General features: G+C 47.7%; 1 long non-coding RNA gene across 1 annotated transcript; it reads left to right on the forward strand.

Moving 5' to 3' along the window:
- Positions 1 to 3,376: 3,376 nt before the first annotated feature.
- Positions 3,377 to 5,163, forward strand: LOC132888996 (uncharacterized). The gene is made up of 3 exons (XR_009654989.1): positions 3,377 to 3,488; positions 4,781 to 4,927; positions 5,040 to 5,163. It is a non-coding gene; the product is annotated as an uncharacterized LOC132888996 (long non-coding RNA).
- The last annotated feature ends 7,866 nt before the right edge of the window (positions 5,164 to 13,029 follow it).

The following is a 13,029-nucleotide window of genomic DNA, read 5'->3' on the forward strand; positions in this document are numbered from 1 at the left end:
TGCCCTTGTGTTTTTGATATTTTTGCTTTCTTTGGACTTTGTATTTTTTTGATCTTCTGAGCGTTCAGCATTTTGTCTTTCCTTTTGTTTTTGGACATTTAACCTTTTGGATATTTTTATTTTTGGTTTATGTTCTGAGCTTTTGGATTTTCTTTTTGTTTTTTCCATTGGATTGTACATACACAGCAAATGTGCCAGTGTTATTTTTTTAGTGTTGGTGTAAATTAACAGGGGTTACTATTAATTTTACTCAGAATTGATCAAAATTAACTCCCCCTAGAGTCCGTTCCTGAAAGTGTAAGAGTTGATATCCGTTGTTCTGAGAATCACTCTGAATTTACACTCTGGCTCGTTCAACTGGCCACACCCACCATTTGAATTGCTCACCGTGGCAGTGACCAGCACACTGGTGGCACACACACAGACTGCAGACATACGTCGTCCAGATCTCTTCTTTCTACGGTAAGTTAAGTTTCGGTTGATAAAATTGTCTCTTTTGGATTGATATTAGCGTTTTGTTTTTTTGTGGTTGACTGTGGCTGCTAGCTACCTTGCGAAGTTGGTTAGCTAGCTAATGTTAGCTTAGCTCGCTAGCTGGCCAACACTGCGCTGGACCAGGGTTTAGCTAACATTAGTTCCTCAAATTATTAAAAGTGTCTACAAAGGAAAGGTTTTTTGAGTAATATGAATGTATAGAAAAGGTTATAGACGACACGAGTATAGTATGACAACATTACACATATGCAATGCACATTGTAAATAGGTCTACATTGTGTTAACATTAGTGTTGGGTTAAATGTATGGTTTACAGTGTTTCCCATGAACGTTAATTAACGAGACACGGGCATTTGGGTCTGGTCTCTCACGGAGTTATATATATATATATATATATATATATATATGTGTATATGTGTGTGTTTTTTTTTTTTAAAACAGCATTTCACCTTCCTTCATGTTGCGTAGTAGTTGCGGTAATTGTACAATGTTCAAACTACCCCCCCCCCCCACCCAGTGGGAAGCAGTGGGTGCAAATGTAAGAAATTAGGAATAATAAGTTATGCCATTCTTGTCTTTGAAGCAACATGCTGGTTCCTGTAGAGTATAAAGGAGTCAGCAAATGGGTGAGAGTACCACAGGCGGAGGACGAGTACAATTACTCCCAGTTTTTGCAAGCAGGTAACTGTTAGGCTGATTTGACTGTCATGTTTATTTGTGCATTTAGGGTTTTCCAATGTTTTTCCTAGAGACTACAGATGAAAATTAGCTTTCCTGCTAACTCCGGTGTATTTATAGTTCATCAGCTCTGTTCATTAATGCATGTCTGTCCCTCCCAAATCTTGCTTATCTACAGTATCTTATGTTTTAGTGCTGGCAAAATTCAATTTGCCAGGTTTTGCTTCCTTGAGCCTGAAGGATTCCTCTAATGTGGAAGTGGATTCAGACATATTTGATGAACTCTTGAAGTCATCTGGGGTGTCTTTCAAGGCCGAAGAATGTGATGGTAAGGGATTGCAGGCTTATATTTTTAATTTTTAAGAATTTGAGTCTGTTTTCGACAAAAGATAAATTGAGCTGTAACTCGTTTCCTCTCGTGGTCACTTGAGACATTTACAATGCCAGGCTGTGTGTTTTCTTAGGTAGCAATGCCGAGGTGGAGTTCTCAGAGGGCTCATCTTTATCAGACTGGTCACCATCACCATCACCATCATGTGCATCCCAAGGGTCATCATCAGGTTCTGACTCAACGCTGATACTGGAATCTACCAAAGCTCGGAAAAGACAGCTGGTTGAAGGACCCCTGGATAGCAACATTGCAAGAGATGTAAGTTAACCACCTGATATTGACCCTGATGTCAATTAGACCGGTGTCAAACCGTACATTAAAATTTCACAATAACTATGTTAGTACTGCAGCTTCAGTATCAGAATGAGAGCTCCCAGAGCTCCGTTATGTTAGCTAATTCTCATTTATCATGCACCCCCTAACCAACTGTTACATCAGCCCAGGGCACAGGCTGAAATACCTACTGTACCTGCAGTGTGAATGTTATGCAATTGTCGTTTCAGAATGTTAGAGTCGCTCTGTATTCAAAGCCTGGTGGAAAAGAAATATTCAAAGAGTACGAGAAAACAAGCGCCATCAGTGATGTTACAAGGAGGAAGATGGTAAACATTCTTGTGGCAGATATTGTGGAGAGCCATGGGTAAGTGAATGCACTTGCAGTGACAGGTTGTGGGGTTTTTTCTTGTTTTTTTTTTTCACCTCCAAAAGTCGCTGCCGATTATGTCTTCACCCACACCCATGTGCACATCAAGGTTATTATAGTTTTAAATTTTTCATTAGTTTTGATTTTTATTTAGCTATTCAATTTGCGTTTTTTGTTTCAGTTCAGTTTAAGTTCGCTCAATAAGTGATGAAGCAGTTTTAGTTTAGTTTTTATTTTCAGGAAATGACTAGTTTTTATTTGGTTTATTTATTTTTATTTTCTTTCTTTTTTAGTTTTTCAGGTTTTAGGAGAAAGCCTATGTGAGACCTCTGAAGATTAACTTTTTCCCTTTTACTTGCATCCCATAATGTTCCCATCAGTCCTCATCACATTTCCATTCACTCTTATCTACCTGTGGGTTGTACTCTAAGTTGTACCATATTGAGCTGTGGCCTTTTCTTCCTGCGACTATAGCATCTCTAACTACAACTAAGCTGATGTTATCTGACATTCACTTTAGTTTTAGTTTTTGTATTATTATTGTAGTTTTTATTTAGTTATAAATATAAAATATTTATAATATAAAATCATTTTTATTTTTTGCTTACTAAATTATTTTTTTCACTGCTAGTTTTAGTGTTAGTTAACTATAATAACCCAAGTGCACATAAATGAAATTTGCAGTTTTTGGAGGAATGATCTCTCTTTTCAGGAGGGTCCCTCCGGTGAATGTGCGGATCCTCTATGCACTTGGGATTACAACACTGTTCCCTAAATTGAAGGACCCGGATTCTAAGAATGGCTATGTGAGTATAAACAGCAATGCATCCCCATATATTCTGTGTTGTAAACTGTTTTTGTCTCTAAATAACATCTCTTGCAAGTCTGCCAGTCCTGGGTGAGGGACAGGGGCGTGGCCACCGGGGTGGCCGGGGGTGGCATTGGCTACCCCTGAAATTTGGTTGGCCACCCTAAGTGGACCCCCCTCCCCACCTCAGTAAGGGAGAAAAAAGGAGGGTTTAATTAATTGCAAAATTTATTTTTCCACGCATATGTATAAAAGTACAATTTAAAAGTGTTTTGATGTTGGGCAATATTATTTTTAATTATTTTGTACGCAACAGTATAACTGCTTTTGCGAATAGGTTATTGGCCACACAGGAAGAACGTCAATTTCATCCAATCACAACAGAAGAAGTTGGACCTCTTTCATGTTCATCAAGCTGGTATGGTTCCTGAGAACACCACCACTGCGGTGGTTAAACACAAAGATTAATTAAGGTAAGTGAGAATGTCCAAAGTGTGAAAAAAGTGTGAATGTTAGTGTTGAATGTATTGGGAATTTCGCAGGTGATTAGGTAACATTTGTGTAGCTGAAGTTAAGGAGCTAACGTTAGCAACATTAGCTCGACAGTATGTTATCAGCATTTAGCTGTGCAGTTATGTACTCGCGTATGGGTCCCAAAAAAGACGGTTCGAGCAGGAAAATAGAAAGGTCGCACATGTGCGAGTACCGAATTCAGCCCATTCATTCTCATTTTTCTCCAGGAATGAATTCGTGCAAAGAGGATCTAAGTACAGTAACTTTTTCGCGCATAAACAAACTTCCCTTTGGCACACCTCTAACACAGCCTGATAGATTTGACTTGAGTCAGGTCGGTGTCCTGAGCAGCCGCCTGAACTAGGCTACGTCCCTCGAGGGGAAAAAAAAAAACACGCAGCCCCACATGCAGACAGTAGCCTCGTCAAAAAATATCACCCCATCGCGTTGAGGCTGAATGTCTTTGTCTAAATTGTTGTATGCACCATGTAGTTTGCCATCTCATGTCGTCATATCTCCATCTTTGCATCCTCTGGGTTGTGTTGCTGGGCAAAGATGTGCTCCGATCAAATTGCCATGCGATCTAAACTGTAGGCTACTGTAGCCGTCAACCTAAGTAAAAAGTTAACAAAATGGCGAAGTTATGGGGACATAAAACTAACTTGTGAACTTAATGCCATGCCATGAGAATTTGTGTTTGTTTAATCTTGATAGGCTACATCAATCACTCATCAGTGTCTATGTTGTGAAAATACTTCCCCCAACTAAGCATCATTTCCTGTCCTCCTACTTCGTGCTTATTGTCGGCTTGGGTAAAGTCAGTTTTATATTGGACATTTATTTAAGTAAATATTCAAAATAGAAACGTGATAGACCTACATCTGAAAAAATGTGACACATGAGGATTGTGGCACATGAGGATATTTGTCTGTTTCAAAGTTGGTTTGACAAAAAACAAGTTATTTTTTCTGACAGATCTCGCTTGTATGTTAAATGGATGTCCAATATAAAATGTCTTCATCCAACGTTGAATGTAGGCCTATGGGATGGTCCCAAGGCATTTTGGGAGATGTAGTTTTCTTATTGAGAGAGAAATGTTTGAGTGTTCAAAGTATGGAACACAAAATCAATATGTACTTGTACTAATGTACTATGTATCTATGTATTTGTATTATTAGCAGTATGATCACTAATGGCCTATCAAACATGATAAATGCCTAACTGAGCATTATGGCTTTACTTATTTTCTCAGGGGCAGACTAGGGAAAGAAGGTAGTAATAGCGGGAACGATGAAGAGATCTCAAAACATTGAGACTTTCTTTATTGTAAATAAGAAAAAAAGATCAGCTGCAGGAGACAGTGAGGCTAAGACATCATCTTCAGGACAGCATTCAGCAGGTAAATAAATCATAAAATTAATAGTGCTAAATGTGTACTTAACCATAAGACAACAAGTTGAAATATATGCCTTATGTTTATGCATTAATGGAATATTTCTTTGTGTGGTCAGAGATTCTCCCCAGTGAGGGAGACAACCACTCAGATGAGGATCCACAAGAGTCTGTATGTGGAAGTTGCAGTGGCAGCGACACAGGCGAGGCTCCACATTCTCTGCTCCCTACATCGTCCCAGTCATCAGGTATTTAACTTCTAGTTTTGCTTGAAGATTAAGGAAAACTTGTACAAAAAATATGGATGAAGCAGTTTGGTGCATTATTTAATAGATGACCCAGGATTAGCTCACAACACTTGCAATTCATGTAGGCCTAGATGGTTGAGCTACTTTTGCTATTTTATATATTATTGGCTAGTTTAATCTTTTCATTGATCTGGGCCAATAGTACTTACTCTATTTTTTTTTTTTGTAAAATTGTGCTTAAATGTGTTAAACTCAGTTATAATTATCTCACTAATTAATCATCAATAAAGTCATATTACTTATAATGTAGTCTACTGGTTATTATTGTCATCACCTAAAATCAGAGGCTGTCATAGGACACTTTAAACCATTTTATGTCAATACAATAGGGGTGTAAAGGTACAAGTACATTTACCGAACCACTCGAAATCGAACGTTGGGTTCAATACAGTGCTGTATCGAACAGGAGCCTACAGTCAGTTTACATAGGCCATGATTGCATGCTGCCACTACATGTGCAGTGGCTCTTTAATATTCAAGAGGGTACTCATTCATGATTGGGGTGGTTAGGGAAGGATTTTAAATATTCATGAGGAAACTTGTCCGTGATTTGTGCTACTGTGATCATGTGTGACAGAGTTTTGGTTTAATAAACAACGTGCTGAGCAAGCAAATGGTTTAACATGTTATTCCTATACTGTACCGAAACGAATCGTGACCCCAAAACCGAGGTAATCGTGATTTTTGTGTATCGTTACACCCCTACAATACAATATGCCACCCCTCTACAGATTGTGACCCTATTTGGCCCCCCCAAGAAAAAAATCCTAGACACGCCCCTGGGAAGGGATCCCTCCTCTGTTGCTCACCATGAGGTTTCTCCAATTTTTTCCCTGTGAAAGGGTTTTCCTGGAGTTTTTCCTCAGTTGATGTGAGTCAATGTGTTTTTCTTTATCAACAGGAACATTTCTATGATCACCAGAGTGGTTCCGGCTACCTAGCGTGGAGGCTGAAAACTGTTCAGCGGAACTCTGCTCAAGACAGCAAGAAATCCAGGACCACTTTCCAAGAGGGCCCCAAGACTCCACGCAGTATCTGTTCAGATGAGAAGCAGTTGACCGGTGATGAATGCAGGGAAGCCATATCGGTCATGATACACTCAAGTGATACGACCCTTGTCAAAAATAAGATGAAGGCAACATTCCAGCACAGGCAAAAGGTGGTTCACGACCCAGATACTGCTTCTTCTGTCCTGGATCTCTTTCCCAGGTTCTTGGATACACCTGGCTTGGTAAACATAAAATTAATTACTGATGACTTTGTGATTGCCTTATTTTGCTTGACTGTTTATTAATTGACACCCATAGCGCCATTACAATGGTATGCTTATTCACACACTGTGGCAGCGGGGGTGTGGTCAAGCGCCGGTCTGTGACAGGAGGGTGGAGCCAGGGAAGGTGAGTGGCAGAATCGCTTCACCTGACTGTAATTAACCTGTGTTTGTGTGTGTTTTCCCAGTAACCGCTCCCTATTTAAGAAGGCAGAGAGAGAGGAGAGGGAGCGCAACCCGGGACCAGACGAGTGTGTGTGTGAATGGATGCGATTACTTAAACTGAAAAGTTGTAAAAATAAATCGCCTTGTCTGCCTCCAAACGTTGTCCTGCTGTCCTCTGTGCTCCACCCACACTCGATACACGCTACAGTGGTGCCAAAACCCGGGATTAAGGTGGAGCACCAACACAGCAGCCCCATGGAATCCTCCCCGTTCGCGGACTTGGTCCACGCCCTCGCCACGGCTCAGCAGAGCCAGCACCAGGCACTTGTCACGCTCCGAAAGGAGCAGGAGCGCCGCTTTGAAGCCCTGGTGCTGGCCCAGCAGGAAGATCGAGAGGCGTTCCGGCGTCTCCTTGCGTCAGCGGGGTCCACCAGCGCCCAGGCCGCGGGCCCGTCTCCCCTCACCTTGACCAAGATGGGCCAGCAGGACGACCCCGAGGCTTTCATCACATTGTTCGAGCAGGTCGCCGAAGCCTCGGGGTGGCCGATGGAGCAGCGCGCGGCGCGCCTCCTCCCCCTCCTGACGGGAGAGGCACAGCTGGCCGCACTACAGCTCCCCACCGACCGCAGGCTGGCCTACGCCGACCTTTGCCGGGCTGTCCTCCAGCGCGTGGGGCGCACGCCGGAGCAGCAGCGCCAGCGCTTCCGCGCGCTGCAGATGGAGGAAGTCGGCAGCCCGTTCGCGTTCGGCCAGCAGCTCCGGGACGCCTGCTGGCGGTGGCTGAGGGCCGAAGATCGCGACGCCGAGGGAATCATCAACCAGGTGGTGCTGGAACAGTTCATCGCCCGCTTACCAGCTGGAACCGCGGAGTGGGTCCAGTGCCACCGCCCGGCGTCGCTGGATCAGGCCGTGGGACTGGCGGAGGATCATCTGGCAGCTGTTCCGGCGGCAGGACAGCGGACGACATCTTCTTTCTCCTCTTCTCTCTCTCTTCCTCCCCCCCTCCTCCCGTGTCCCGTCCTCGCCCCATTCCCCCACCGTGGAGGCGGGGGCCGGCTCCACCCCAGCCGGCCCGCCGCACCCGTGGTGCCTTCCCGTTTCTCCCTTCTGTGTCTCCCCCCCTCTCCCCCCCCTGGGGGCGGTGGTGCGGATCCCCGACGCGCCAGAGGCTGCCCTCGATCGGGCCGGAGCGTATCGCATACCGGTAAGTGTACAAGGGGCTACATATCAGGCGTTGGTGGATTCAGGTTGCAATCAGACCTCGATCCGCCAAAGCCTGGTGCAAGACGAGGCATTGGGGGGAGCACAAGGGGTGAAGCTGTTGTGTGTGTGCATGGGGATACTCACACTTAACCGTTGGTGTCAGTCCACATACATTTCAGAGAGGAAAAATCGATAGTGAAGGCGGCGGTTAATCCTCGCCTTACCCACTCTTTGATCTTGGGGACTGATTGGCCGGGATTTCGGGGTTTAATGGCACGCCTAGTAAAGAGTAGGTCCTGCCGGTTAACAGGGGAGGGTCCCGGTGTCGCTTTGGCTGGAGCTGCGGTCGCAGAGCCGTCTACGTCATCTCCGCGACAGAATGAGGAGCCACCGGCCCCTCCTCTTTCTATTGGGGAATCCCTCGCGGATTTCCCACTGGAACAATCGCGAGACGAGACTCTGCGACATGCGTTTGACCAAGTGAGAGTAATCGATGGTCAGACGCTCCAGCCGGGCGCCACCCCGTCCTTCCCCTATTTTTCCATTTTGAAGGATAGGTTATACCGAGTGACGCAGGACACTCAGACGAAAGAGCGGGTCACCCAATTGTTAATTCCAAAGAGCCGCCGGGAATTGGTATTTCAGGCGGCTCACTTTAATCCCATGGCTGGACACCTCGGGCAGGATAAGACACTCGCCTGGATAATGGCCCGATTCTATTGGCCGGGGATTCGCGGCGACGTCCGTAAGTGGTGTACGGCGTGCCGCGAATGCCAGTTAGTAAATCCAGCGGCCATTCCAAAAGCGCCCTTGCGCCCCCTACCATTAATCAAGACCCCGTTCAAAAGAATTGGGATGGATCTCGTCAGGCCATTAGATCGGTCAACACGAGGGTACCACTTTATATTGGTTCTGGTGGACTATTGCCGCTTTTCCACTACAAACGCGGCTGAGTCGGGCTGAGCCGTGCCGTGCCGAGTCGAGCTGAGCAGGGCTGTTGGAGTTGCATTTCGACTACAACCGCGCTGAACCGTGCTGGCTGGAAGTGGGTGGACACATTGGGTGGAGTTAGCGAAAGTGGGTGGACACCACGTGATGTCGTTAAGCAGCGCAAACAGTGACATCAGTGAGCTTTTAAGCGGTAGTCTCACGACCCGAGTAGTAAACAATAAACATGGAGGACATGGAGTCGTTAGTGTTGCTGGTCTTGGTGCTGTGGCTTGTTGTCACCGACAACGCGGACAGATACTGGCAAGAGCATATAGATGAGGCGAGGCGCATAAGGCTTCAGAAATTCTCGTAATTCGTAATTATTTTCCTTCCGGGTTTGCGGTGTTTACAGATCCCAGCGCGCTCGCGGGGTGTGTGTGGGCATGTGAGGACACTCCTCCTCACCAATCAGTGCACAGGGGAGTGTCTGCTCACGCCCCCAGCCTCACTCGGCACGGCTTGGCTCGCTTCAGCCCCACTCCAAAACGGTGCGAGTTTTAGGGTCTAAGCAGGGCTGAAACGAGCTGAGTCGTGCTGGTTTTTGGTAGTCGAAACGCGAGCCGTGTCGGGCTGAAGCGAGCTGAAGTGAGCTGAAAAAGGGTAGTGGAAAAGGGCCATATGCAACGCGATACCCGGAAGCGGTGCCTCTTCGCAATATCTCAGCACGCAGTATTGCGGAGGCCCTCTTCCACGTCATCTCCCGGGTTGGAATCCCAAAAGAGATTCTGACTGACCAAAGCACCTCGTTTATGTCACGAACACTGAGTGAACTGTATGGGCTACTGGGTATTAAGCTGATCCGCACCAGCGTTTATCACCCACAGACGGACAGTTTAGTTGAACGGTTCAATCGCACCCTCAAGAATATTATCAAAAAATTCGTAAGTGAGGACGCACGTAACTGGGATAAGTGGCTCGAACCCTTGTTGTTTGCAGTGCGAGAGGTCCCCCAAGCCTCCACGGGGTTCTCCCCATTTGAATTATTATATGGGCATAAGCCACGCGGCATCTTAGATGTACTGCGGGAAAATTGGGAGGAGGGACCTTCACCGAGCAAAAACGAAATTCAGTACGTTATGAAGCTGCGCGCAAAACTCCACACGCTCACCCACCTAACTCAGGAGAATTTGCGGCAGGCCCAGGAACGGCAAGCCCGCCTGTACAACAAGGGCACGCGCCTTAGAGAGTTCACTCCGGGAGATAAGGTACTCGTCCTGTTGCCCACATCGAGCTCCAAATTAATCGCCAGGTGGCAAGGACCCTTTGAGGTCACACGGCGAGTCGGGGACGTCGACTATGAGGTTAGGCGAACGGACAGGGAGGGGGCACTACTGATCTACCACCTCAATCTGCTGAAACTCTGGAATGAGGAGGTCCCCGTGGCGTTGGTGTCGGTAGTTCCGGAGAAGGCGGAGCTGGGGCCGGAGGTCCATAAAGGGTCATTGGCATCATGTACCTCTTCGGTCCCCTGTGGAGACCACCTCTCCCCGACCCAACTCACGAAGGTCGCCCAGTTGCAGGCTGAGTTTTCGGATGTGTTCTCGCCCCTGCCCGGTCGCACTAACCTCATAGAACACCACATAGAGACGCCCCCGGGGGTGGTAGTGCGTAGCCGCCCTTATAGACTACCCGAACACAAAAAAAAGGTGGTTCGGGAAGAACTTCAGGCCATGCTCGAAATGGGCATCGTCGAGGAGTCCCACAGTGACTGGAGCAGCCCGGTGGTCTTGGTTCCCAAGGCCGACGGCTCGGTCCAGTTCTGTGTGGACTATAGAAAAGTCAACGCGGTGTCTAAATTCGACGCGTACCCAATGCCTCGTATTGATGAGCTGCTCGATCGACTAGGCACGGCTCGCTTTTACTCGACACTGGATTTGACGAAGGGATATTGGCAGATCCCCTTGACTCCATTATCCCGGGAAAAAACGGCCTTTTCCACACCGTTCGGCTTACACCAGTTCGTCACACTTCCGTTTGGGCTGTTTGGGGCACCCGCTACTTTTCAGCGGCTGATGGACCGGGTCCTCCGGCCCCACGCCACCTATGCGGCCACTTACCTAGACGATATCATTATTTATAGTAATGATTGGCAGCGGCACCTACAACACCTGAGGGCCGTCCTTAGGTCGCTGAGGCGGGCGGGACTCACTGCCAATCCGAAGAAGTGTGCGATTGGGCGGGTGGAAGTACGGTATCTGGGCTTCCACTTGGGCAACGGGCAGGTGCGTCCCCAAATTAATAAGACAGCAGCGATTGCGGCCTGCCCGAGGCCCAAGACCAAAAAGGGGGTGAGACAGTTCCTGGGGCTGGCTGGCTACTATCATAGGTTTATACCTAATTATTTGGACGTCACCAGCCCGCTGACTGACCTCACTAAAAAGGGGGCGCCAGATCCGGTCCAGTGGACGGAGCAGTGCCAGCGGGCTTTCTCTGAGGTAAAGGCTGCACTGTGTGGGGGGCCACTTTTACACTCCCCTGATTTCTCTCTCCCTTTTTTGTTGCAGACCGATGCGTCGGACAGAGTGCTGGGGGCCGTTTTGTCCCAGCAGGTGGAGGGGGAGGACCGCCCAGTCTTATACATCAGCCGGAAGATGTCAGTGCGTGAGGGGCGCTACAGGACAATTGAGAAGGAGTGCCTGGCGATCAAGTGGGCGGTCCTCGCCCTCCGTTACTACCTGCTGGGGCACTCTTTCACCCTCTGTTCGGACCACGCGCCCCTCCAGTGGCTCCACCGCATGAAGGATGCCAACGCGCGGATCACCCGTTGGTATCTGGCACTCCAACCCTTCAACTTCAAGGTGGTCCACAGGCTGGGGGCGCAGATGGTCGTGGCGGACTTCCTCTCCCGTCAAGGGGGGGGGAGTCGGCTGCGGGCCGGACGGGCGCCCAGCCTGAGTCGAGCGGTGGGGGTATGTGGCAGCGGGGGCGTGGTCAAGCACCGGTCTGTGACAGGAGGGTGGAGCCAGGGAAGGTGAGTGGCAGAATCGCTTCACCTGACTGTAATTAACCTGTGTTTGTGTGTGTTTTCCCAGTAACCACTCCCTATTTAAGGAGGCAGAGAGAGAGGAGAGGGAGTGCAACCCGGGACCAGACGAGAGTGTGTGTGTGTGTGTGTGTGTGTGTGTATGAATGGATGCGATTACTTAAACTGAAAAGTTGTAAAAATAAATCGCCTTGTCTGCCTCCAAACGTTGTCCTGCCGTCCTCTGTGCTCCACCCACACTCGATACGCGCTACACACACACATACAAATGTTTTCTGTTTAAGATTGATCAAGACTTCACAATGATCTTTGGTGAGGAGGTGTCTGGTAAATTCCTCTCGAAGTGGCCAACATTTTTCAAACCAAGAGTCATCGCAGATTGCTGCAAGAATCTAACCCCGAGTCCGCATGTGGATGAGCTACTTGCACAACAGGAGTCTGATGATGGTGGTAAGTGTTAATTGAATAGTGGATGCAGTAGATTGCACATGCCTTTAGTGTACACAAGAAAAGAGGACATTGTTGAGTTCTTTCTTTTGTTTGGCCCCTTTACTACAAATCACATACTGCACCTTACTGCCAGCCATATTCAATCTCATCTCATCTCATTATCTCTAGCCGCTTTATCCTTCTACAGGGTCGCAGGCAAGCTGGAGCCTATCCCAGCTGACTACAGGCGAAAGGCGGGGTACACCCTGGACAAGTCGCCAGGTCATCACAGGGCTGACACATAGACACAGACAACCATTCACATTCACACCTATGGTCAATTTAGAGTCACCAGTTAACCTAACCTGCATGTCTTTGGACTGTGGGGGAAACCGGAGCACCCGGAGGAAACCCACGCGGACAACATGCAAACTCCACACAGAAAGGCCCTCGCCGGCCCCGGGGCTCGAACCCAGGACCTTGCTGTGAGGCGACAGCACTAACCACTACACCACCGGGCCGCCCCCATATTCAATCGATGGTGTAATTTAAGAAAACTTTACTATAACTGATTCTGCAATGCTTATAAGGAAACAAAGGACATTTTATAGTCACTTCTAATTCTGCAGTGTGGCATTCTGAAGAGTGGGACTCTGAGATGGCCGCCATCCTTCTGCTGCTTCACCTCTTGCCTCCAACAGTTAAAGGCAAGAAGACCAGCAAGATGAGCGCATCGGAGGCTGCTAGACGCCTGATCAAGT

Source organism: Neoarius graeffei, chromosome 1, assembly GCF_027579695.1.
Source record: "Neoarius graeffei isolate fNeoGra1 chromosome 1, fNeoGra1.pri, whole genome shotgun sequence".
In the NCBI taxonomy this organism is placed as follows: domain Eukaryota; kingdom Metazoa; phylum Chordata; class Actinopteri; order Siluriformes; family Ariidae; genus Neoarius; species Neoarius graeffei.